Below are 26777 nucleotides of genomic sequence, written 5' to 3'. Positions count from 1 at the left end.
GAAGCTGCAGACCTGGAATTAGCAGTAAAATGTCGATACGGCGCTGTCCTGCAAATTTGAGCAAAAGTTGTCGGGACGTTGGTGCCCGGCGCCACGGTCCTTCGAAAAATCCGCGAAACGAAGGGGGATCTGTTCGTCTCTGCACAAGGATTCCAGATCTTCAATTTCAGCCGCGTACCTGCAACCTACACACAGAAAATCGAAGACGATTGGGGGGTTAGGGATTAGGGGTTTGCCTTTAGGTCAAACCCCGGTTTTGGAATTAACCAAGAAATGAGCAAGTGCTGTAAATGTAAATGACTGTAAAACAAGTACTAATACCTTGTTCTAAGGATGTTTGTATCCTTATGTGCGAAGGTATAGATGTTGTATGTTGTTGTAGTATGTTGTATGTAGTATGTGATCTCCTCTTCAATGGTTGAATCCTTGACTTGAATGCAACACTTAGCCTTGAATGGAGACTTGAAATGATCAATTGCTTGAAGGAATGCTTGAATGCTTGAATGCTTGAGTATAATTTCCACGCCTTTTCCATCATATGTAATGAAAGAGGAATATGTAGTTTATATACTTGTCAATTAGGGCTGATAGACTGATTTTCCCAATCTTAGGCCGACCAGGAAAGTTTAATTTCCAATTTGCAAACAAAAAAACCCGAGACCCCTTAGGAGATCGGGCCCAAAATAGGCCCAGGGACCAGGGCGCTGGGCGCCCTGGTCCTGAAGGACCAGGGCGCTGGGCGCTCTGGTCCCACCTCCCGGGACAGCAAGGTGCAAGGAGGTTCAGGCCAGGGTGCTTGAAAAATGCAGTTTTCAGTGTGGTAATCAAGTTTCGGGGTCTCCATTCAGGTTGCGTGTTGCGTCGCCATCGTGAAGACCCAAATGCGGTCAAAATTGCAAGTGTCGCAATTTTAGGATGCTACATTTAGCCCCCACTTTAGCGGGAGTATGTATGCTCATACTTCCGGTAAAGTACAAGGAAACAATATTGAAAGACTTTCACCACGTCAAGGAGGCAAGATACACCAAGCCCCCAGTGGACTAAGGATCTTACGACTTCGATTGACAAAGTAAAAGGGAAGGTCACGAGGGAGAACCATGACTGTCAGTAGTAAGGTTCCCTCACTATGAGTCATGCAAGAAAGATATCAAAAATTTTCAAGGCAAAGCTAAATTTGCCAAGAAATTCTCAAGTATCTTGAAAAGATATGAACGGGATGTATGCCCCCCTACGTTAAAGCGATCGCACACGCCTCACCGGGGGTGATTGTTTTAACGCAGTGATACACATAAGAAATGAGAAAGGAAAGGAGCACGTTATCACAAGGATTTATCCCCCAAGTGTGAGATAAACCCAAGGATAATAGACACAAAACACAAAGCACGAGGTGACTTCGCTTTCCTCGGGGTCAGTATGCTGTATGATAATTCATGTATATATATCATATGTATGTATGCATAATTGTTCTTCATTCCCCAATCAAGGAAGGTCACCTAGAAGAAGGGAACACATGTGTCTTTTGAGTCAACATGAGAGAGATCGAGAGATCTCAATGCTTTGCATCGTCCTCAAGTAGACAATACTAAGGACAACAAATAGAAGAATGAGAATAACATATAGAAGAAGTAACACAAGAGAGGAGGAGAGAATCTGCTATGCTAATGTAACTAGTCTAGCACGTCATCTACCCCCCGATCTTGCTGATCAATGTTTCGGGAAGGCAGGGAACACGCTAGAGGAGGAACATTCAACACAGCAGATGGAGCTATCACAAGATCCAAACAAGGGCTATGTTCATGTTCCGAGCCACATTGTTCTTGTCTAGGCCCTAGGACAAGTGCTTTAAAAAATTCATTAGATAAATGGTTATCAATATCAACAAGTTCATATTCACTATCAGAAGCAAGAGAAGTAACATTTTCATCATGCATAACATTTTCATCTATATCATCATCAAGATTTATAAAAATAGGATCTTTAACTCGCACAGGATCAAGACCATCATGCATCTTATGTTTAGGAGATTTTGGAGAAAATGGAATAATGCTTGTTGAAGGTGTTTTTGGAGATTGCAAAGTTTGAGAAGCGGCTGCTTGAGCCCTAAGACGACGCTTTCGTCGGCGTTCACGTGCAGAACGATTACGTCTAGTCTTAGTAGGAAGTGGAGAAGATTGAGGAGGAGGAATGTTCTCATCCCTATCACTTGGGTGTTTAGGTTGTGGTCTCTTAGGCTGGATAATAGGAGAAGAAGAAGGTCTCTTCTCTCTATAGAAAGAAGGAGGAGGGACTGCTCCATATAAAGGAGGAATTTTTGGTTTAGGAAGGAGACCAAGTCCATCATGACGAGGAGGTATAGGTCTACTTTTAGAATGTTTATTAGGCATAGACATAGTCACATCCATAGGGATGGGTTGGGAATCTTCTTGAGGAAAGATATTAGTTTTATCTTTCAAAGGAAGAACTTCCTTCTCAAGAATGATAGGAATATCAAGTTTAGGTGTTCTAGGTTCACTTAGAGAAAGGATCATATCTGTTTTCCACTTTTGATAAGATTTGAAAAGATGATCACTTCGTGGAGGAAGAGATTGGAATTGTTTAGGCCAAAAGTAATCAAGAGGAACGCTCGAAGTTCTTTCAGCTGGTTTAAAGAGACTATGATTGACAGTAACAACTTCACCATTATGGGGAAATTTCAAACACTTGTGAATAGGAGAAGCAATAGCTTTCATGGAAGATAGCCAAGGATAGCCAAGCTTCACACGAAATTGTTCGGAAGATGGAATAATAGCAAAGTTCACATCAAGGGATTTGTTATGGACCTCAATAGGCAATGTAATAGAACCAATTGCAGGAGAAGAAAATGCATCAAATAGTTTCACAATCACATCTGTTTTATCATAGATCACTTGATTCAATTGCAAAGTAAAAAGAAATTCTTCAGTAATAACATTAATCATGCACGAAGGATCAATAAGCACTCCACGGCAAGGTGTGTTCTTAATTTTTGCAACTATGTATAAAGGACCATCAGGTGCCCTAATGGTTTCACTGGAATCAAATGTGATGGAAGGTTCTTTAGGGATTTCTTGCTGCTCTACAAAGTTAATCACATTCGGAGTCATAGACACAAGACCATCAGATGAGAGAGAGGAATCATTAGCCTCAATTGCATTAGAGGTATGAGAAGGTAATGGATCAGTAAAAATTTGAAGATTTTGGTTAGGAGGAGCTATAGATGTGTTGCCTTTATCATTCACTCCAGAAACAGAGATAGTATTATTATCAATCAAATCTTGAATTTTACCCTTTAAAGAAAAACATTTTTCAGTATCATGCCCAGGCTGACGATGAAATTGACAAAAGGCTTTGTTATCAAAATAAGGTGAAGTAATCTTTGCAGGATCAATTTGTCTTATAGGAGGAAGAGTAAGCACATTTTGTTCCAATAACTTATTCATAATACTATGCAATGATTCATTCAAAGGAGTATACTTTCTTTCTTTCCTGGAAAATTTAGAAATAGGAGGCACACCTGATGCTGCATTCACATTGTTGTTGATGATGTTTTCATTGAATTTGATGGAATCTCTGTTCGGTTTAAACTTCCCAAATGGTTGTTGACTGCTATCACCCTTATCACTCGGAGCCATAGGATGTGATTGTTCCATTTGACTCACGGTCAGTTGATAATTGTGAAGAGTTGCACACAACTGTTGGAAAGAAGTAAACTCAGAAAACAGAAGTTTGTCTCGGATATCTTTTTGTAAATTAGAAATAAAGATTCTTTGAATATCATTGTCAGGCACTGGAAAGGAAATTTGAGCATACAAATGCTTATATCTACCAATGAAATCAGTCACTTTTTCTTTAACACCTTGTTTACAATGCATGAAATCAATCAAAGTAACTTTAGGACTTATATTGTTTTGAAATTGTTGAATGAAAGCATTTGCAAGTTGTTCGAAAGAAGTAATAGAATAGGAAGGTAACGAGCAATACCATTGTAGGGCTTTGTCTCTTAATGTTCTAGTGAACAGTTTTGCAAGCAACCTTTGGTCATAAGCAAAATCAGTACATATTGTTTGAAAAGTCTTAACATGTGTTAGAGGATCACCTTTACCATTATAAAGCTCCAAATGCGGGATGTCAACATGTTTAGGAGGGATAGCTCGAACAATGTCAAGAGAAAGTGGGCTCGCAACGTCAAATGTGGGCACACTAAACTTAGATTGATTCATAGAGGCAATTTGTTGCTGTAAAGAAGAGACAGTTTGTGCAAGATTGTTAATGGTCGCTTCAGTCGAAGAATCCATATTAGATGTGTTAGATTGAGATGGAGGTGTTATGTTATTGAAAGAAGGTAGAGAGTAAGGTGGTGGGACCCTATGATAGTTAGTCATAGGAGATGATTGAACAGGAGGAACACTACAAGGAGGAATGGAATGGTTAAATGAATTGCCCCCTTGCGTCATGTTCATTTGTGGAGATATAATAGGAACACTTACTGAAGGAACGAATGAAGAAATCGGATTGAATGAAGGAATAGGGTTAATTGAAGAAGAGGGATTGCCCCCATGACTAGTGATCACAGGAGGAATGTCTTGTATAGAAGTAGCCATTATGTTTGATGTAAAGGTAGGTATGCTAGCAATAGAAGTCATCAAAGGAATAGAATGATTGACTTGAGTAGGAGGTTGTGTATAACCCAAATTTTTAGCACAACTCTTCATAGGCATCACATTCGAATCCACAATGTGTGCAATACCACACAAAATATCAATTCCATTCTTATCACTTTGAAGCATACGTTTTAGACCCTCAATTAAAGGAAGAGCTTGACTATCGGGATACTCATGAGACATCCATTGGTGAAAATCGTCAAATTGGTTATCCAATTTCGAAAGTTGTTCTTCAGAAACCTCATGGAGAGCTTCTTCATCATTAGGAGGATTAGAGGAATTACCCATGTCCTCGTTAAAAAGGCTATTCAAATTAGGTTCCATCTCCTCAGTAGTTAAACCTCGGAAAGACTTAATTCTACGGCTTCGTCTAACGGGAATAGTGGAAGTAGGGCTTATTGTTGTAAAACTCATGCACTAGAAAGAGAAAGAAGATTTTGAATTTAGAGGTAGCAATTTTCAGTAAAATCAGCCAATCTTCTAGATTTAAGCTGTTAAATGCAATCACGACAGTCTCCCGAAATTTTGGAAAAAATGTCCGGGACCGTGGCGCTCGGAGTGCAACACGGTCCTTGCAACTTTTTTCGAAATTTGCAGGGATGAAAGGTATGATGATTTTAAAGCTAATCTGAAAAAATTGAGTGATTTTACGATCTGTAGATAGGCCAAATTAAAGTTGCAATCTCGAAATTGAACCCTACCAAGATTGTCGAAAAATGCAAAAATTTGAATTTTGAAAAAGAGACGGAAATTGAAATTTTGAATGTTATGATTTTTAGAGGGAATGTCAAGAGCAATGCAAATTTTGAAATTTAAAAATTGACTCAATTTCACGCAAAATTCAATTTTGAAAGCGGAAATTAAAGTTGTTGTAATTAAGCACTTAATTTCAAAAGTCACAAATTGCAAGGATTTGAATGAAGCACTGAAATTTCGAATGAATGATAACACACTTTTCATATTTAGGACAGTAAGAACACAATTTTGACACAAAATTTCAATTTCGATGATTTTTGAATGATTAGAAGCGTTAATCCAAGCAATCACAAGACCAACTTTGACTGTAATTTTGAAGGTGTTAAAATTGATAAAATCAGCCAAAATTCTGGATTTTAGCAAGAAAATACAGTAAGATCTCGCTCCCAAAATTTCGGAAAAAATGTTGGGGACGATGGCGCTCGGAGTGCACACAGTCCTCGCAACTTTTTTCCAAATTTTCAGGGATGAAAGATATTGTGATTTTATGCCGGAATCCAAAGTTACAGCTGATTTGGAGATGTTTTGATTAGTGAAATTGTCGGACAAAGGTTGAATCAAGAGGGTTTCAAAAATTAGGGTTTTGACACTTAACCACTTAATTTTCAAAATTAAAGCATAGATATGAATTGATAATTTGTAATAGAAGGGTAGATCTGAAACAAGCATCAACATTTAGACATTTCACAAGCTTAATTACTAAAAAGAAAATTTAAGGTTTTTATGCAATTAACCTCTAAAATTTTGCAAAAGATCAAACATGGAAATGTAATCAAGGAATCCAATTTTCAGATCTAACTATGAATAATTAGAAAGGATGTTCACGTCGGGTTCACCAAAATGTAAAGCGGAAAATCGCGATCGAACCCTAGTTGCTCTCCCCTCTTCCAACTCCAAGGAGAGAGAAGGGAGATTCACTAGGGTTGATGGTTTTCACTTAGGGGAGAGACTTTACATTCAAAAGAGGGGTTGAAACCCACAAGATCCAATCCCACACAATGCAAGATTGGATGCTAAATGCGTTTCAAGGGTTAAGACAGCAAGGCTACCCTCTTTTGTAAAGAATGTGCATAGAGGAATTAAGCTAGGAATGCATAGAAAGTGAGAAAGATTCGCTTATAAACTGAGTTAGGGATATAGGATGAAGCTGCGGACCTGGAATTAGCAGTAAAATGTCGATACGGCGCTGTCCTGCAAATTTGAGCAAACGTTGTCGGGACGATGGTGCCCGGCACCACGGTCCTCCAAAAAATCCGTGAAACGAAGGGGGATCTGTTCGTCTCTGCACAAGGATTCCAGATCTTCAATTTCAGCCGCGTACCTGCAACCTACACACAGAAAAGTGAAGACGATTGGGGGGTTAGGGATTAGGGGTTTGCCTTTAGGTCAAACCCCGGTTTTGGAATTAACCAAGAAATGAGCAAGTGTTGTAAATGTAAATGACTGTAAAACAAGTACTAATACCTTGTTCTAAGGATGTTTGTATCCTTATGTGCGAAGGTATAGATGTTGTATGTTGTTGTAGTATGTTGTATGTAGTATGTGATCTCCTCTTCAATGGTTGAATCCTTGACTTGAATGCAACACTTAGCCTTGAATGGAGACTTGAAATGATCAATTGCTTGAAGGAATGCTTGAATGCTTGAATGCTTGAGTATAATTTCCACGCCTTTTCCATCATATGTAATGAAAGAGGAATATGTAGTTTATATACTTGTCAATTAGGGCTGATAGACTGATTTTCCCGACCTTAGGCCGACCAGGAAAGTTTAATTTCTAATTTGCAAACAAAAAGACCCGAGACCCCTTAGGAGACCGGGCCCAAAATAGGCCCAGCGACCAGGGCGCTGGGCGCCATGGTCCTGGGGGATCAGGGCGCTGGGCGCCCTGGTCCTTCAAGACCAGGGCGCTGGGCGCTCTGGTCCCACCTCCCGAGACAGCAAGGTGCAAGGAGGTTCAGGCCAGGGTGCTTGAAAAATGCAGTTTTCAGTGTCGTAATCAGGTTTCGGGGTCTCCATTCAGGTTGCGTGTTGCATCGCCATTGTGAAGACCCAAATGCGGTCAAAATTGCAAGTGTCGCAATTTTAGGACGCTACAAGATATAACATGCAATTCAGCCAGACTCTTTATTCAAAGGTCATAAGTAATATCATAGCCCACTAGTCTCGATACTCCGTTAGCTCAAACAGCCGTGTCACCCACTAGGGGGCGCCCGTTTTTTTGCCTTTTGCCAAAAATTAACCTAAAGTGAATTGCTTCACAATTGAGTAGTTATCTTGGGAGATATATGGTGAGCGATCTTGGGGGCAGATTCTTCTCCACCCTTGCACTATGATATTACAAATGTCTGGATACTGACTTGACTCAAAGTTTCTATGCTAAAGTTCGTAATCAGGCTTCTTGTTTGGCCATCAGTGATAAACTCCCTCAAGAGGTTTCCCAACCTTTAGAAAAAAGGCTTTACGTATCACAAGGATACTGGGGGAAGGCTAATCACTGCGTGCAACTATTGAAAAGGACTTTCGTCACTTTCCACTTTTGATTATAGTGGGTTGGAACACTTGGTTTCAAAGTTGTTTTCCACTTAGGTCGTTCCCTTCACACCGGCCAAAGAATGGCTTTAAGAGTTTTTCAGCCCCTCGGGAAGGCATGCCTACTAAAGGATTTAATGCAATATCATTGAAAGCGTAAGAGTGGTCTAGTTTATTTATCACCCAGTTAAGGGGAGAGCATATTCCTTTCACTTTTGAGACAAGGCAAACAAGGTTCTTTTTTTTAACTTTTCACTTCAATGATTTGCTAAAATCTATATGGAGATGTTGCTCCACGAAAACATGGTGTTTATTTTATCCTTTTAAGGCAATGATTTTCTGATCTAAGAAAAGAACCTGGTCAACAAAGCAAATTCGATGTTTGGTCAACAAAAATAATCGATCAAAAGGGGAAGATCTTCCCTCTTTAGTTGCAAATGACTTTGGACATGTGTGATTCTTTTACTTTGCAAAAACTTGAAGTGGATCCTTTTATGCACCAAAGGATGGTGAAGTTCTTTTTAAACACCTTTGTTTGCAAAAATGAAAAAAATTGCTTTGTTCTTTTTAGAACCCAAATTGAAAATTTCTCTTCTAGAAAAGCAAGAAAATATTGTTTTTATGGTTCTTTTTATAGCCCAAATAAGGTGAGTTCAATTTTATCTAACGAGAATTAAAAAGACTCTAAATTTTAACTAACTTAAATAAGTTAGAAAAAAATTTAAACTATTTATAATCCTAAAAATAACACTAAGCTCCTCCCTGCAAGAAAATGTCAAAAATCCTGTAAAATGCCGATTTAAAATAGTTAGAAAGATTTTTTCTCTTGTGGACTTCTACAAGTCTAATTTTTATCTCGGTTACAATTTAATTCTTGTTTTTTGTCTGTGATGCGCTACAGAAAGGACTGTACGCGCTACAAGATGACTAGAATGCGCTATCAGACAAACCTGATGCGCTAAATTGTTTTCTGAATGCGCTGCTCTGTTATTTTCCCATGCCAAGACCTATAGGAAAATGTTAGTAAAGTTAATGCACTATGTAACGGTCTACACGCGCTAGGGAATGAGTCCCACGCGCCGAACAGTGAGCCAGATGTGCTAAGGGATGTTCCCTACACGTCAATTCCTATTTCCCGCGTACCTGCAAAAGTGATTAGTTTTAAAAACCGATTTGATTAATGGGGTTGAGCCCCATGGTGGGTGCCAAAAATGTGTGCGAGAAAAGCGGGCCTGTGAAACTCAAAATGTGAAAATACGGTCTCAAAGAGCTTGTTCACACACCCACAGGACTTCTTGGTGCAAGTTATGGAGTCATGAGGAATGACTCAACTTTCCAAGGTAGGTTCCATGGTTCTCTATCTCACAAGGTCCCTCAAGCCAATGCGTTTTCTCTCATATCACTGAGAAAAGTGACTTAGGGATGACGAATGCAAGAATGAGGGATGCTTTAGATTGATTTTAACATGAAATGCATCCTATCTGTGCATGATTCTACAAATGAAGTAAACTAGATTATAAGATGACAAGGTTAGTAGCAATACTATCCTAACATGATATACTAGTTGAATGATTTAAGCTTATGATAAAGGAAGTACTCTAAAATTCTTATTAGATTAATTCCTATTACAAAGAGAAGCTAGATGTAATGATAAATTTGAGCATAAATGAGATACTAAAAGCTTTCATGGATCCTTAAAATGGAGGAATGAGAGCTCTATTTATAGTGAAAATAAGGCAATGGATGGTCAAGATTGGAGGAGTTAATCAAGGGTCAGGGTTGAAAATTATCAATCCATGTTTACAATTTTCACCAATGAAATGGTGACAATTGTCAACATACGACTGCTTGAGAGGAGAGGTAAGAACCATTAAATGCTTGAGAAGACATGAAGGTTACCTTAGGGGGTAAGGGTTAAGGTTAGGTTAGGGTTGTCCATTGGATAAAGCTTTTACCCAAAGGATAAACTCTTGTGCAAATGTTAAAGGGATAACCATGGTCAAAACAATAAATGCTTGATGAGACCCCTAGGTTAGATGAGGGTTAAGTTAGTCAAAAAGTCTCTAACCATGCCACTAAGGGTTAGTTAACCATTAATGGTTTGAAGACTTTCGGGACAAATTTGTAAGAGTCATTCCAAATTTGGGGGTATTCAACAAGTTAGCTTGTTGAAGGCATAAAGGCTTTAATGCCTTTTGAAGACTTTACTCCAAATTTGAGAAGTGACCTCCTCAAATTTAGGGAAAGGGGATAATGAATGGTTTTGGGTTAATTGATTAGGATTAGAGGGATTCTAGAAGAAATTAGGAAGAGGGTTAGGATGCAAGTGGGAGATGTAGAAAAATGCAAGTGGATGAGAAATAATAGGATTAATTAAAAGAAATTGTTTTATTTCAATTTGGTTGCAAGTTGGGAAATTAAATAAATTAGATTTATTTAATTGGGGTAAATTATTAATTAAATGTAAATTTAATTAAAAAGTAGGGAGAAGGGATTTAATTAAATAAAATGATTTATTCAATTATATGACATAAAGGGCTTAAGTGAATTTAATTAAATAAATTGAATAATTTATTTAATTAAATAGAAGAATGTGGGTGATTTAATTAAATTAGATTTAACTAAATAGAGGAATGAGAATAAAATGAACATTGAATATTCATTTAAGAATATGGTCATTTTTATACGTCTACACTATCAATACTGCCTTTAGTAAAACCAAGCTTCAAAAGATATTTATCCAACCTTGCATACCAAGCTCTAGGAGCCTGTTTCAAACCATATAAAACTTTCTTCAATCTGCAAACCATATCTTTATCATCTATTAGTGAAAATCCATTAGGTTGCTCAATGTAAACTTCTTCCTCAAGTTCACCATTTAAAAATGCACATTTAACATTCATTTGATAAACCTTGTAGTTCTTATAAGCTGCATAGGCAAGAAATAGTCTAACAGCTTCAATTCTAGCTACAGGTGCAAATGTCTCACCATAATCAATTCTTTCCATTTGAGAATATCCTTTACAAACCAATCTAGCCTTGCTCCTTATAACTTGACCATCCTCATTCAGTTTATTCCTAAAAAACCATTTAGTTCCAATAACATTCTTATTTTTAGGTCGGGGAACTAAAGACCAAGTTGCATTCTTATCTATTTGATCTAATTCATCTTCCATAGCCTTTAACCAATGTTTATCCTTACAAGCTTCAATAATAGTTGTCAGTTCAACTTGAGAAATAAGACATACCTCTTCATTTGCCAGTTTTCTTCTTGTCATAACTCCCTTGTTTCTATCTCCAATAATTTGATCTTCAGAATGATTTAATCTTACATACCTTGGTGTCTTTTGAACTTCAGGTTCACTGCTCTGATCATCAGTCACAGTTGAGTTTTATGATTGTGTTGGTGTAACTGTCTCAGCTTCCTATACCAGTTGAAGCATTATCGATTCAGTTATGATCATTTCCACTGTTGGTTCCTTGTCATATGATATAGAATGATTTCTGTACTATTCATCCACTTTCACATTAGCACTTTCCACAATTTTCTGCAGTCTTTTGTTATAACATCTATAAGCTTTTCTCTGAATTGAATAACCAAGAAATATCCCTTCATCAAATCTAGGATCAAACTTTCCAAATGAATAATCTCTTTCGATATAGCATTTGCTTCCAAAAATTCTGAAATATTTAACAGTAGGTGTATGTCCAAACCATAGTTCATAAGGGGTCTTACTGGTTTCACCTTTGATGTGAACTCTATTGAATGTGTAGACTGTTGTACTCATTGCTTCTCTCCAGTAGATATGAGGCAATTTGGCTTTCATCATCATAGATATTGTTGCATCCAAAATGGTTTTGTTCTTCCTTTCCACTACTCCATTTTGTTGAGGAGTCCTAGGTGCAGATAGTTGTCTCCTGATTCCATTTGTCTCACAATAACTGTTAAATTCATGAGAAGTGAACTCATCGCCATGATCTGATCTTAGACATTTGATTTTCAATCCAGTTTCAGTTTCAAGCTTCGCTTTAAAGATCTTGAATTTCTCAAAAGATTTAGACTTCTCCCTTAGAAAAGTCACCCACATCATTCTAGAATAGTCATCAATAATCAGCATGAAATACCTATCACCTTGAAAGATTCTAGTCCTTGTTGGACCACATAAGTCAATATGAATCAAATCAATTACATCATTAGATTTAACATGTATGCTCTTAAAAGAACTTCTGACTTGCTTACCCAATTGACATTCCTTACATACTAGATGATGAGGCTTCATAATCTTAGGTATATCTCTAACTGCCTTAGTTGAATTGATCTATACAATCAAAATTAACATGACACAACCTCTTATGCCATAACCAACTCTCATCAATATGAGCAGTCAAGCATGTCTTATTACTAGTGTTCAAATGAAAGATATTACTTCCTATCTGAATACCAGTTGCAATCTCCAAACCAATCTTGTTTATGATTTTGCATTTTCTATTTTTAAACTGAAGTTGAAAACCCTTATCAACCAATTGACCAACACTCAAAAGATTATGCTTTAAACCTTCTATATAATAGACATTATCAATATTATGCTTGTCATCCAAAGAGATAATACCTCTACCTTTGATCATACATGCCTTGTCATCTCCAAATCTGACTTGACCACCATTGTATTCTTGCAGGGACAGAAATTTCCCTTTATCTCCAGTCATATGGTGTGAGCATCCACTGTCAATGACCCATTCATCCTTATCTTCGACTTTTTCTGCCAGGGCCTTTTCTTCATTTTTGATAACAAGTTCATGTTCATCTTCTTTTAAAGCATAGAACACCCATTCTTTTCCATTTCCATATCCACTAGAAGATTCTTCTGCCAATTCATTCCCAGAGTCATCAGTTACTCCTTCCTCATCTGCTATGTAGCATTGTTTACTTTTCTTGAATCTATATCTATTCTGGTTAGGCTTAAAAGATTTCTTAACTCTTTCCTCAAACCTTGCATTCCTTTCAGGACATCTAGATGCAAAATGACCAATCTTATTACATGCAAAACATTTAAAAGGTGTTTTTCCTTCATACTTACTTCCAGTTGGTCCTTTAGGTATTCTCCTAGCAAATAAGACTTCAAGTTGCTCAAGTTCTTCATTTTCTTTCCTCATGTCTTCCAATTCTTTTGCATATAGGGATTTCCAATCACTTTTGCCGGTAGATGTTGATGATGATGCATGAAAAGCAGGTTCAAATTTTACAACACTAGAAGATCCAAATTATTCTAACTCAAAAGCAGATAATTTCCCAATCAGAATGTCTTTGTTGATTGAAGTGTTTGTCATTGTTCTTAACTCATTAATTGCAGTTGCCTTCATCTTGTAAGTCAGTGGAAGGGCTCTCAAGACTTTGGAAACTATTTCATCTTCACTTAGAAATCCTCCACAACATCGAATTCCCATAACAATCTCATTTACTCTTTCCATAAACACAACAATTCTTTCATTATCTTCCATTTTCAAGTTTTCATATCTTACCCGATAACCATCAAGTTTAGCAATTTTGACAGTAGGATCGCCTTCATTCAAAGTTTTCAATTTTTCCCACATAACCTTAGCCGATGATTTATCAATCAATCCCATGATCTGCTGATCAGTAAGTGCACATAAGAGGGCTTCTCTAGCTCTGCGATCATTTTTAATATTCTTATCCAAGTCTGCAGGAGCAGGATTGCCAGATGCCAGATCATAAGGTGTGTATCCTTTTTCAATGATCTCCCAAATATATTTTCCAAGACATCTAAGATGAGTCTCCATTCAAATTTTCCATATCCCATAATTTGTTCCATCAAGCTTAGGGATTTCTCTTCTGAAAATAGTAGTCAGTGGATTAGAAGTTTTAGTTGCCATTGGATCTACCTCAAGCGGTCAAGCTTATGCAAAAGAGGACCAAAACTCTGATACCAATTGTTAGGATAATCGGTGAACAACTGAGAGGGGGGGGGGTGAATCAGTAATTAACAGATTATAACTTTTAATCCACAATACAACCTTAAACAAATCAAGTACCGGTAAAACACATACAGATGCCGGTAGGAACAAATACCGGTAAAAAATACAACTTAACAATTAACCAGATAATCAATGCAAAGCAACCATACCACATAACACCATGATTTGTACGTGGAAAACCTGAAAAGGGAAAAACCACAGTGGGAAGCCTAACCACAATCAGATGATACTTTTGCAGAAAGTATGTGTTACAATGAGGGGCTTGCACTTACAAGAAGGCACACTGCCTAGAGCATTTTGCTCATTACAAAAAAGTCTCACTGACTACAGAGAGGCTACAACCATCTCAAGATAAATGGACAACAATCCAATAGAGTGAACTGCTAGAAATAACATCTACCATGCCTGATTACAGTCCCGGTTAAGCTCAATGTTGGAGGACTAAATCCTCTTTTGAATCCAATTCGATCACCAATGATCAACCAACTCCTCTGCCTGAATGATATTACAATATTCTCACATTACGTTCCTTGACCATGACCTTTCCAATAACCATGATTCTTTACAAAGAGTTTCTATCTCTTATTTATACAAACCCCAAGGCCTAAACTAATTAGGTCGGCCACCTAAAAGATATTACAATAAGATAATTACATAATTCCATATTACAATGATATGTCATGTTGGCTTAAGACCAAAACAAGAACAAAAAATCCATAAATCCTCTCGAAACATCCCGGTAACGTGTAGAGTACACGTTAGTATGGTACTGGTCCATAACCTAGATAGGTACCAGACCTATTATGGGTCCATCATGCCAAAGCAATGTTTTCAAGAAGTTGAAGCACAATCAAAGAACATCTTCAGCATCCTGAAATCCATGAAGAAGTTGCACCAACACCAATTATGCATCATGTCATGATTCCTCAATGAAAGCTCTGCTAGTAAAGCCTTAAACCACTGTCGGTAAGGGTTTACCAGAGTGTATGATAGCATCCAATAACCAAGCCAATACCAACTGACCAAAACATGCTCATGGAGCATAAAACACATGAAATCAAATATACTTCACTGATCCAAACATGTCGGAAGTGTCCAACAGATAGTCTCTTTTGTTCGTAACACTAGATCTCCTACCGGTAACCAAAACTTGTCTGCCAGTAACCAACCATAATAGCTAGTGTTGACATCAATGACAAAACATCAATGCAACACATAATCAATTTATCCATTATGTCAACAGTGTGATGCATGTGTAAGAGATTGTACACAATTTCAAGTGCGTGGTTGAAGGATTTGTGCTTCGGAATACAGTAGAATATCATAACAGAGTAGTGTTACAGAGTTGAGTAAGATATAGTATTTTTAGCTTAATCAGAACTATTTCAGGCATTTGTAGATGTTATTTATCAGTTCAGACATTTAAATTATTATATGTAATCATCTTGTAAGGCAGTGAGCCTTTCGGGTTGTATCCCTTATTGTAAATATTGATCAGTGAGCTCTAGGCAATGTGCCTAAATACATGTGTATTCCCCTTATGTAATATTTTTATACTTCTAACAGAGTATATTAATATTGTGGGTTTGAATCCCACAGTGGTTTTGCCCTGCACTTTACTTTTATTCATTTGCATCAAGTGGTTTAAAGGATAGGTTAAGAAAGTTAAAAATTGTAGAACACCGATTCACCCCCCTTCCCCTCTTAGCGTTCCTTGATTCCAACAATTCCTTTCATTCAACAATTGGAATTGGAAGCATAAATATGGTGCTTGGGCATGATTTTTTGGTGGATGAGTCGCTACTGAGTGAACTCAAACATTTCTTCTATATTTCTGGCTTTGCTTCTAGATTTGGGGGATAGAAAAGTTGATATTCTCCTTCTATTATGAGAGGTGTTTGATGGGGATTTTTTGGTAGATGATTTGGATGTGGCAATTTGGGCAAAAATTGGTGTATCCCTTGGGCAAACGACATCCACAATTTGGAAAAGGGAATTGAGTCAGTTGTTTGCCAACCATTTAATTTGGGTTTGAACAATAAAGAACTTAGCTAACATCGCCATTGGGCCATAGTGGTTCATGATTTCCTACGAAAGACAAAGGCGCTGGAGATGGTGGACAATTTTGATTGGTTATTTTGCCTTGCAGAGCTCATGTAGGATGGGGTTTACTGGTTTGGAGAATGAATTCTCCTTCTAGTTCTATTTTTCTGGTTTATCTTGGTTTGCAATGTGTGTGTGTGTGTGTGTGTGTGGGCATTACTATGTATGTGGCTCAACCCATAATGTTAGGTAGTTTTTGAAGTGTCTATACATTAATGTCACTGTCCATGTTTTAATCATATGGACACTAGTATATATAGACATGAAATAGGGTATAGGCATGTCTATGGTTTTATAGCAGGGTATTGCAGTTTATGGTTTATCTGTAGCTTCTGTCATGATTGATATGCTCTATATAGGGTAATTTTGAATCTATGTACTACTACTTTTTTGCTATTAATGAATATAATCTCTCCGCTAAGTGGCTTATGGATCAAAACATAATAAAAAAAATTATAAAATATATATATATATTTTTATATTTATAATTTTGATGAGGGTATATTTTAATTAATAACTAGCATATATGTATTTTATAAATATAATTTATGTAGAAGATGCCGAGAGATATCAAATTTAAAAAATCTTTACCTTTAGCATAGATTGATTAATTTCATATGATTAATATTTATTAGAATTTAGTCTTATTTTAGAATATGAAATGATTTGCATGCAAAAAAAAAGAATATTTTTTTAATCCACTTCTAGTTTTAAACACATAATTTTTTAAATTAGAAGTTTCTTTTAAATCTAGATTTAAAAATATAATTTTTAGAATTTAGTCTTATTTTAGCATATGAAATGATTTACATGCAAAAAACAAACAGAAGCTTCTTTTAAATCTAGATTTAAAAATATAACTCTTTTTTTTTAATTTTGACTTCGGGGCTGCGGAGTTAGCTCAAACAAGTTGTTATGGCTAATCGTGCAACTGCACAAGCAATTATATTCATCAATTGCCTTTGATATGATCGTTCTTTTATTCTTTTGAATGGATTGGGCCTCGTGGGACCAACTGGCCCACCACCTTAGTTTATTATATCTAGAAACACCTTACGGGTCCATGTATGCAATGTGGGCCATCATACTACGTTGACAAGAAAGTCTTGCAGACTTAAGGTTATCGTGCATCTTATGCTATCTGCACAATTGCGCTCAAATCTAGGCCATCAATCAAAGACAAAGATGTGCAAGTATATATCAAGAATGTATTTACAACCACCGTCGAATCATAAAATATCAATGACAAAGGTTCAATTCTGGGCCTAAGCTCTGACAAAACAAATTTTGTACAAAGCATGACTGGAATTGAAACAAGTGTTACTTTCTATTGTATCGCAAGTGCCATAGTGATGAATTATAATTAGTTGAGCGGTGAGGATTTGAGGCCCTTTCTCATGTGGTACCGACCTTTAAATTAAATTAATCAATATCATGGCAATAAACCAAGATCTTATGGAAGTAAACGAACTCATTGTGTCACACGTGCGACGTGAGGGGAATGAGATCGTTGATGCCATGCCTAAATGGGCAGTGTCCTTTAATGATGAGGAGGAGATACGACTTGAGGATTTTCACAATCTCTTGGTGGATTTTGATTAAACTTGGCATGCTGAAGTTGGCATTCATTAATTGCATCTCTCCAATGTTTAATGATGGATTTGACATGGTCTCGTGGTAGAGGTTTTTAAGGTGGTGGAGGACACTTTGGTTGGCAGAAGGTGACAAGTGGTGAATGTAGAGAAAATGGACGTGACTTTTACTCTACAAACGACAAGGCAACAGGTTTGCTTTTTGTGGAAGATTTTTTCAAAAAGAATAAAAGGATTGTTCAAATTCGACGAGGAGGGGTTTCTACAAGCCATTTCTACCATGTTCGGGGTGGAGTTTATGGCTTCCACTCACAGATATCGAGTGAATGCCAATATTGTGGGCATGGTTGTTTCTTAGGGCTTGGGCTTGGGTGAGGAGAAGGTTGTGGAGTGGGTTATGTGCTCTTGCGTTGAGGAAATCTGGTTGTTGGGGTTGAATTCTATTATGGAATCAGCGATGCTAGGGGTGGGGTTTGACTTGTGAGAAGGGGTTGAAGATGAAAATGCAGAATAAATTTGGGAGCTTTTCCCTTTCATCATTGGACAATTGGGGTAAATAGAGATGCAAGGAGGGAAAAAGTTGTGGAAGGATGGAATGCTCTGAAATCCTTTCTCAAAGGGAAGGTGGAGGAGAGGAATGTCGGGCGGGTGGAGCAGTCGCAAGGGACAACGAAGATGAAGAAATTGGGGACAAAAGAGAAGGCATCTGCTCTTGAGATGGTTGGTGGAGGTGATAATTGTGAGGTCAATGGGTGATATTTTCTCACTGTGGTGGGCTAATTTTTGTCTTTTTGTTTTTCTATATACTCAGAGAATGCGGATATGTCAACATTTTCTTCTTTGACTCTTTTTGTCATGATTGGTGACTCAGGTTTGCTGAGCCATGGACTCTTACTGGTTGGCGTGGTTAAGGTTTGGGGTGGATGTTTAGTTTTTTTTTGACTTGGGAAGTCGAGGCTTCCATTTTTGTTAATGGAAATATGTAAATGTGGTTTTGAAATATGTACTATGATGTGGGTGGTTGGCTAGGTAGTATAGTTTTTGTGGTTCAAAATTTTGATGGTCGTGGAATGTAATTCTGATAAATCTGGATCTACTATGTACAAGTTTTTTCAATATTAATAAAATTATTTTATCGATCAAAATAAATAAAATAGTAATATAATTTTCTATTAAAATTATTTTATTTGTTTTATTCGAAGCATAATTCACTAAGTTAAACTTTATAATTTTATATATTTCAAAAATCCGCCTGCAACAAATATTTTTTGGTTTATATCAAATGTTTGATTAACCGAAAAATTATTTTGTATATGAAAAGAAAGATAAATATTTATTAATATTTTATATTGATTTTTTCCGATTTCAATTTTCAACGAAAAAAATGAAAAAATTGCTAATAAAATTAAATGTTCGATCTGTGAGTAACAAAAAATTTGTCAATATTTTACACCATTTTCAAGGGGGGGTTTCTTAAAGATTTCATTGATCCCTGTGATAGTGCACCAACGTAGTAGTATACATATAATAAATTTGGAATCACTTATCTATCTGGGATGTGCTCGAATACCCAGACTTGTAGTAATGTTAAGCCACAACTGATGGTCAATCCATGTCTATATGATACCAAATGAAGATGAAAGTATAACATGCCAAGTATGCATGGTCCCAAGGCGAATACAATCCCATTCATCACCATACACTCCAACACTCGACCCCATCTAATAGGGAATTCGTGACCCCAATAATCCTACAATGACTATGTTGATGACTACCACTAGTAGATCATGGTCTTGTGTTTGATCTCATAATATATGATGCCTAACTCGGTATTGTCGCACTCAAAGACACCCTCCCTATCATCGACTCGTATATTGCATGTTGGTCTGCTCTCTTGGGTTTGTAATGTGGGGAGAGGAACCTAGATACAATGAATACGCGCTAATGACCAACATGATGGCAACGATCACAGTTTTATCAATAATGAATGCAAGTAAATGCATAACCATCAATTCCAAATCTGTGTCCATACATTCAGCTACGCAACTACACAGTATAACCTATCAATTGCGCAGTATGACCTATTAATTATGCAGTATAACCTATCAATTGCGTAATCTAACCTATCAATTGTACAATCTAACCTAGCAATTGCTTAGAAAGCTGTATCAACTGCATGGTATAATTTCTAAATTGCGTTGTATACCCTAGCAACTGTGTAGCAATACAGTCAATTATGTAGCACAATCCCTGACTCCTCAGAAACAACAAACAAATGCATGGAAATACATGCTGAAATGACAAATTGACAAGTGGGCATAGATGCACATAACTTTGGTCCTAAACCCTCTGGTCGCCCCTAGCTCCATGTGTGCTCGCCATAATGATTGTCCATCAAAATGCACACCATCCTCAAGAAGTCTTCCTTGTTCCAGAGCTCCAAATTTTCAAAAGTGAAAGAAAATGACCTCTTTTATACACTTTGGAGTGTCTAGATGGACATGTGTGCTTTACCATTTGTATTGGTCAATATTTGTTTTGCCTTCTAGGACCCATTTCTTTCTCATTTGACCTTTCCCCTTGTACTTGTCAAATTTAGGCACATCAAAATTTGGGGGAAAAGGTGGCATGGGTATAATTTATCAAAAGGATATGGACAAATATCCTAAAGCATGTAATATTTGATAGGGTTCCCTATTGGCATGCTAGTCATTTATTGTTGTAATTCTTGCACTTGTTGTGTCAAATCTTCATTGGGTTGTGTCATATCTACTTTAGTCATCCCCATGTCTAAGTCACAGAGTGTAGGAGGGGGAAAGTAATTATTGTAATTGTAGACACTTAAAAATGGTCAATGCCTGCGGCTATGATTTTTAACATGTCTTCTATATCATGTCTTTGGTCTTTATCATTTGTCGATAGTGTGTCATTTTCCATTAATTAAATGATGTCAAATTTTTAATTAATAATTAATTATGTCCTCCAATTTGATCATCTCTTGTCAATTTGACCTAAGTCACTCTTCTCATCTATCTGATTAAATAATTATGTCAATTATTTAATCTTTATCCCTTTGCCATTAATGTGTCCTAATCTATTTCTAAGGTCAAATAATTATTTAATTATTTGGGTCTCATATCCTAATATTTCCTCTTGGATAAATAAATATCGTTTATTTATCTGTTCTTTTTCACCTTCTATCACAATTAAATAAATTCATTTTATTTAATTGCCTAATTATTGACATGTGGAGGAATTAATAAAATATATTTATTAATTCTCTCCACTTATCCAATTTTCATGCTAAAAATACTCCACCTCAGTTTTCCACCATCCTCATTTCGCTCCACTTAACTGTACTAACATTTCATTTCTTTGTCCACTTTTAAATAAGACTTGCATGTTTGGCTCCACCTCACTGGCCCTCCCATTTGATCTTGTCCATTATTGCTCTTTAATCTCGTCCATCCAATTGATTTCGAAAGTCTATAAATTGGACTCTCATTTCTCGTCCTCGCAACCATGATCTTTCAATTATCCTTGAGATTACATTGTCAATTTACTTGAGAGCAACATCAATTAGAGGAGAAAGAAAAATGATGAAATGGAATGAAGTAGATGCATAATGTTTTATTTAGGGTTTGTTATGATGTTTTGTGCATTTCATTTTCATGGTTTCATTGATGTGATTAGGACGCTATTTTCATGATATTTAGCTTTTCGTGGTTGGATTTATTATATCATGCGCTTTCTAACCCCTTTTCCTAGTCAATAGTTTTGACACTAGGAGGGGGGATATAAGCATGGTATTGACCACAGGGTAGAGGTGGAAGAACATAGTTATTGTGTTGACCCTCAAGTGAGGATGGAGGAGGAATGTAACTATTGTAATGACCACTTGGAGAAGGAACATAAGCATTATATTGTTGGTAGTGTTGGTTGGTATTATGCTCATGAGTATGGCCAATATTGAAAGCATGATTTTAGTTTTGATCATTAGATGGACCATGTTGTTGATTGGTAGAATCATGACCACGATTTGGACCATGAGGTCAACTATTGGTATGAAAATGGTTGTTCTCTCGACCATATATATGAAGAGTATTAACATGAGGTCCACTTTGGTATTGTTTGGTATGCATTTCAACATCTTGAACAAGAATAGTTGGCTTTTGCAAAAGAGACAAGGGGACTCAAGCATGGGGTATCTCCAAATCCATGTCCACCATGATGGTTTCACAATAGTGGTTCCCACTTTTACCCATGAAGGAAAATCGTGGAGGTGGGAAAAAAATTTTTAGGGTGGTTTGAACGAACTGGGGGTGTTCGATTGAACTACCCAGGGCGGTTTGCTTGAACCCGCCCATGAGTCAAAGTTTGTTCGAACCCAATTTCAAAATTGGGTTTGAGTGAACCTAATAAAATATTATATTTTATAGGGTTCGCTTGAATCCCCCCGAACCCTAGATGAACCATTTTTTCCAACGGACTCTATATAAACCCAAAATGACAGTTGACATGTCATTCTCAGCTGTCAGTCTGGACTCCACTATGGCGGTTAGAGCGAACCCCCTATCTACTCTTCGTCAGCAACTCTCGTTAGCACTCATCAGCACTCCAGATCACTCGCCATTCGACCTACATTGTTTCAGGTGCAAAAAATTACCCTTTTTCTTGTTTAATTATGTTATTTTTTGGTAGTTTTTTAATTTATTGTTTAATTTATTTTTAAAAATATCAAATAAAAAAAGTTTTCTTTTGTATTTTTATTTTTTCAAATAATTAATTGTTTATATTTAATATTTATTTTAAACATTTTTAAAAAACGTTAAATTTTTTTAGGAAATCTTAGATAACAATTTTTTTTAGGAAAACAATAGGAAATTTTTAAGAAAACTTAGCTTACATTAATACAAAACAAACAATAGAAAATTTTAAACTATTTTCACTTAAGTCAACTTAAACTCAATTTAAATTAAAACTTATATGACCCCTTAGGACACCATATGACCCCTTAGGACATCATAGGACATATGGTGTCATAAGGGATCATACGGTGTTCTAACACAATGTGCGACCCCTTAGGAACCCATATGACCCCTGACAACACCAAATGACCCCTTAGGACAACATATGAACCATTAGGATGTCCTAATGGTTCATATGGTGTCCTAAGGGGTCATGTGGTGTTCTAACACCATGTGTGACCCCTTAGGACCCCATATGACAACTAACGGTACCACATGACCCCTTAGGACAACATATGAACCATTAGGACGATATGATAACCTAATGGTTCATACTGTGTCCTAAGGGGTCATATGGTATCCTAAAACCATGTGTGACCCTTATGACCTCATACATGACCCCAAATGAAACCACATAACCCCTTGGGACAACATATGAACCATTAGGATGATATGATGTTCTAATGGCTCATATGGTGTCCTAAGGGGTCATGTGGTGTTCTAACACCATGTGTGACCCTTAGGACCCCATATAACCCCTAATGACCCCACATGACCCCTTAGGACAACATATGAACCATTAGGACCATATGATGTCCTAATGGTTCATATGGTGCCCTAAGGGGTCATGTGGTGTTCTAAACACCATGTGTGACCCCTTAGGACCCCATATGACCCCTAACAACACCACATGACCCCTTAGGACAACATGTGAACCATTAGTACCATATGATGTCCTAATGGTTCATATGGTGTCCTGACGGGTCATATGGTGGTCTAACACCATGTGTCACCCCTTAGGACCCCATATGACTCCTAACAACACCACATGACCCCTTAGGACAACATATGAACCATTAGGATGATATGATGTCATAATGGTTCATACGGTGTTCTAAGGGGTCATATGGTGTCCTAACACCATGTATGACCCCTTATGACCTCATACGTGACCCCTAATGAGACCACATGATCCCTTAGGACAATGAACCATTAGGATGATATGATGTCCTAATGGTTCAAACGGTGTCCTAAGGGGTCATGTGGTGTTCTAACACCATGTGTGACCCCTTAGGACCCCATATGACCCCTAATGACACCACGTGACCCCTTAGGACAACATATGAACCATTAGGACCATATGATGTCCTAATTGTTCATATGGTATCCTAAGGGGTCATGTGGTGTTTTAACACCATGTGTGACCCCTTAGGACCCCATATGACCCCTTAGGACAACATATGAACCATTAGGACCATATGATGTCCCAATGGTTCATATGGTGTCCTCAGGGGTCATATGGTGTTCTAACACCATCTTGGACCCCTTAGAACCCCAGATGATCCCTAACAACACCACACGACCCCTTAGGACAACATATGAACCATTAGGACCATATGATTTCCTAATGGTTCATATGGTATCTTGAGCGGTCATGTGGTGTTCTAACACCATGTGTCACCCCTTAGGACCCCATATGACTCCTAACGACACCACAAGACCCCTTAGGAAAACATATGAACCATTAGGATGATATGATGTCCTAATGGCTCATACAGTGTCCTAAGGGGTCATATGGTGTCCTAACACCATGTGTGACCACTTATGACCTCATACATGACCCCTTAGGACAACATATGAACCACTAGGATGATATGATCTCCTAGTGGTTTATTTTGTGTCTTCAGGGGTCATGTGGTGTTCTAATACCATGTGTGACCCCTTAGGACCCCATATGACCCCTAATGACACCACATAACCCCTTAGGAAAACATATGAACCATTAGGACCATATGGTGTGACCCCTTAGGACCTCATATGACCCCTAACGACACCACATGACCCCTTAGGACAACATATGGACCATTAGGATGATATTATGTCCTAATGGTTCATATGGTGTCCTAAGGGGTCATGTGGTGTTCTAACACCATGTGTGACCCTTGAGGACCTCATATTACCCCTAACGACACCACATGACCCCTTAGGACGACATATGAACCATTAGGACCATATGATGTCCTAATGGTCCATATGTTCTGAGGGGTCATGTGGTGTTCTAACACCATGTGTGACCCCTTTGGACCTCATATGACCCCTAATGACACCACATGACCCTTTAGGACAACATATGAACCATTAGGATGATATGATGCCCTAATGGTTCATATGGTTTCCTAAGGGGTCATGTGGTGTTATAACACCATGTGTGACCCCTTAGGACCCCATATGACTCCTAACGACACCACATGACCCCTTAGGACAACATATGAACCATTAGGATGATATGATGTCATAATGGTTCATACGATGTTCTAAGGGGTCATATGGTGTCCTTACAACATGTATGACCCTTTATGACCTCATACATGACCCCTAATGAAACCACATGACCCCTTAGGACAAAATATGAACCATTAGGATGATATGATGTCCTAATGGTTCAAACGGTGTCCTAAGGGGTCATGTGGTGTTCTAACACCATGTGTGACCCCTTAGGACCCCATATGACCCCTAATGACACCACGTGACCCCTTAGGACAACATATGAACCATTAGGACCATATGATGTCCTAATTGTTCATACGGTATCCTAAGGGGTCATGTGGTGTTTTAACACCATGTGTGACCCCTTAGGACCCCATATGACCCCTAACGACACCACATGACCCCTTAGGACAACATATGAACCATTAGGACCATATGATGTCCCAATGGTTCATATGGTGTCCTTAGGGGTCATATGGTGTTCGAACACCATCTTGGACCCCTTAGAACCCCAGATGACCCCTAACAACACCACATGACCCCTTAGGACAACATATGAACCATTAGGACCATATGATTTCCTAATGGTTCATATGGTATCTTGAGTGGTCATGTGGTTTTCTAACACCATGTGTCACCCCTTAGGACCCCAAATGACTCCTAATGACACCACATGACCACTTAGGACAACATATGAACCATTAGGATGATATGATGTCCTAATGGCTCATACAGTGTCCTAAGGGGTCATATGGTGTCCTAACACCATGTGTGACCACTTATGACCTCATACATGACCCCTTAGGACAACATATGAACCACTAGGATGATATGATCTCCTAATGGTTTATTTTGTGTCTTCAAGGGTCATGTGGTGTTCTAATACCATGTGTGACCCTTTAGGACCCCATATGACCCCTAATGACACCACATAACCCCTTAGGAAAACATATGAACCATTAGGACCATATGGTGTGACCCCTTAGGACCTCATATAACCCTTAACGACACCACATGACCCCTTAGGACAACATATGGACCATTAGGATGATATGATGTCCTAATGGTTCATATGGTGTCCTAAGGGGTCATGTGGTGTTCTAACACCATGTGTGACCCCTGAGGACCTCATATGACCCCTAACGACACCACATGACCCCTTAGGATGACATATGAACCATTAGGACCATATGATGTCCTAATGGTCCACATGATGTTCTGAGGGGTCATGTGGTGTTCTAACACCATGTGTGACCCCTTTGGACCTAATATGACCCCTAATAACACCACATGACCCTTTAGGACAACATACGAACCACTAGGATGATATGATGTCCTAATGGTTCATATGGTTTCCTAAGGGGTCATGTGGTGTTATAACACCATGTGTGACCCCTTAGGACCCCATATGACTCATAACGACACCACATGACCCCTTAGGACAACATATGAACCATTAGGATGATATGATGTCATAATGGTTCATATGATGTTCTAAGGGGTCATATGGTGTCCTAACACCATGTATGACCCCTTATGACCTCATACATGACCCCTAATGACACCACATGACCCCTTAGGACAACATATGAACCATTAGGATGATATGATGTCCTAATGGTTCAAACGGTGTCCTAAGGGGTCATGTGGTGTTCTAACACCATGTGTGACCCCTTAGGACCCCATATGACCCCTAATGACACCACATGACCCCTTAGGACAACATATGAACCATTAGGACCATATGATGTCCTAATTGTTCATACGGTATCCTAAGGGGTCATGTGTGACCCCTTAGGACCCCATATGACCCCCTAACGACACCACATGACCCCTTAGGACAACATATGAACCATTAGGACCATATGATGTCCCAATGGTTCATAT

The sequence above is a fragment of the Cryptomeria japonica genome, chromosome 3 (genome assembly GCF_030272615.1).
Source record: "Cryptomeria japonica chromosome 3, Sugi_1.0, whole genome shotgun sequence".
Lineage (NCBI taxonomy): Eukaryota > Viridiplantae > Streptophyta > Pinopsida > Cupressales > Cupressaceae > Cryptomeria > Cryptomeria japonica.
Note: the sequence above shows the minus strand (reverse complement) of the source record.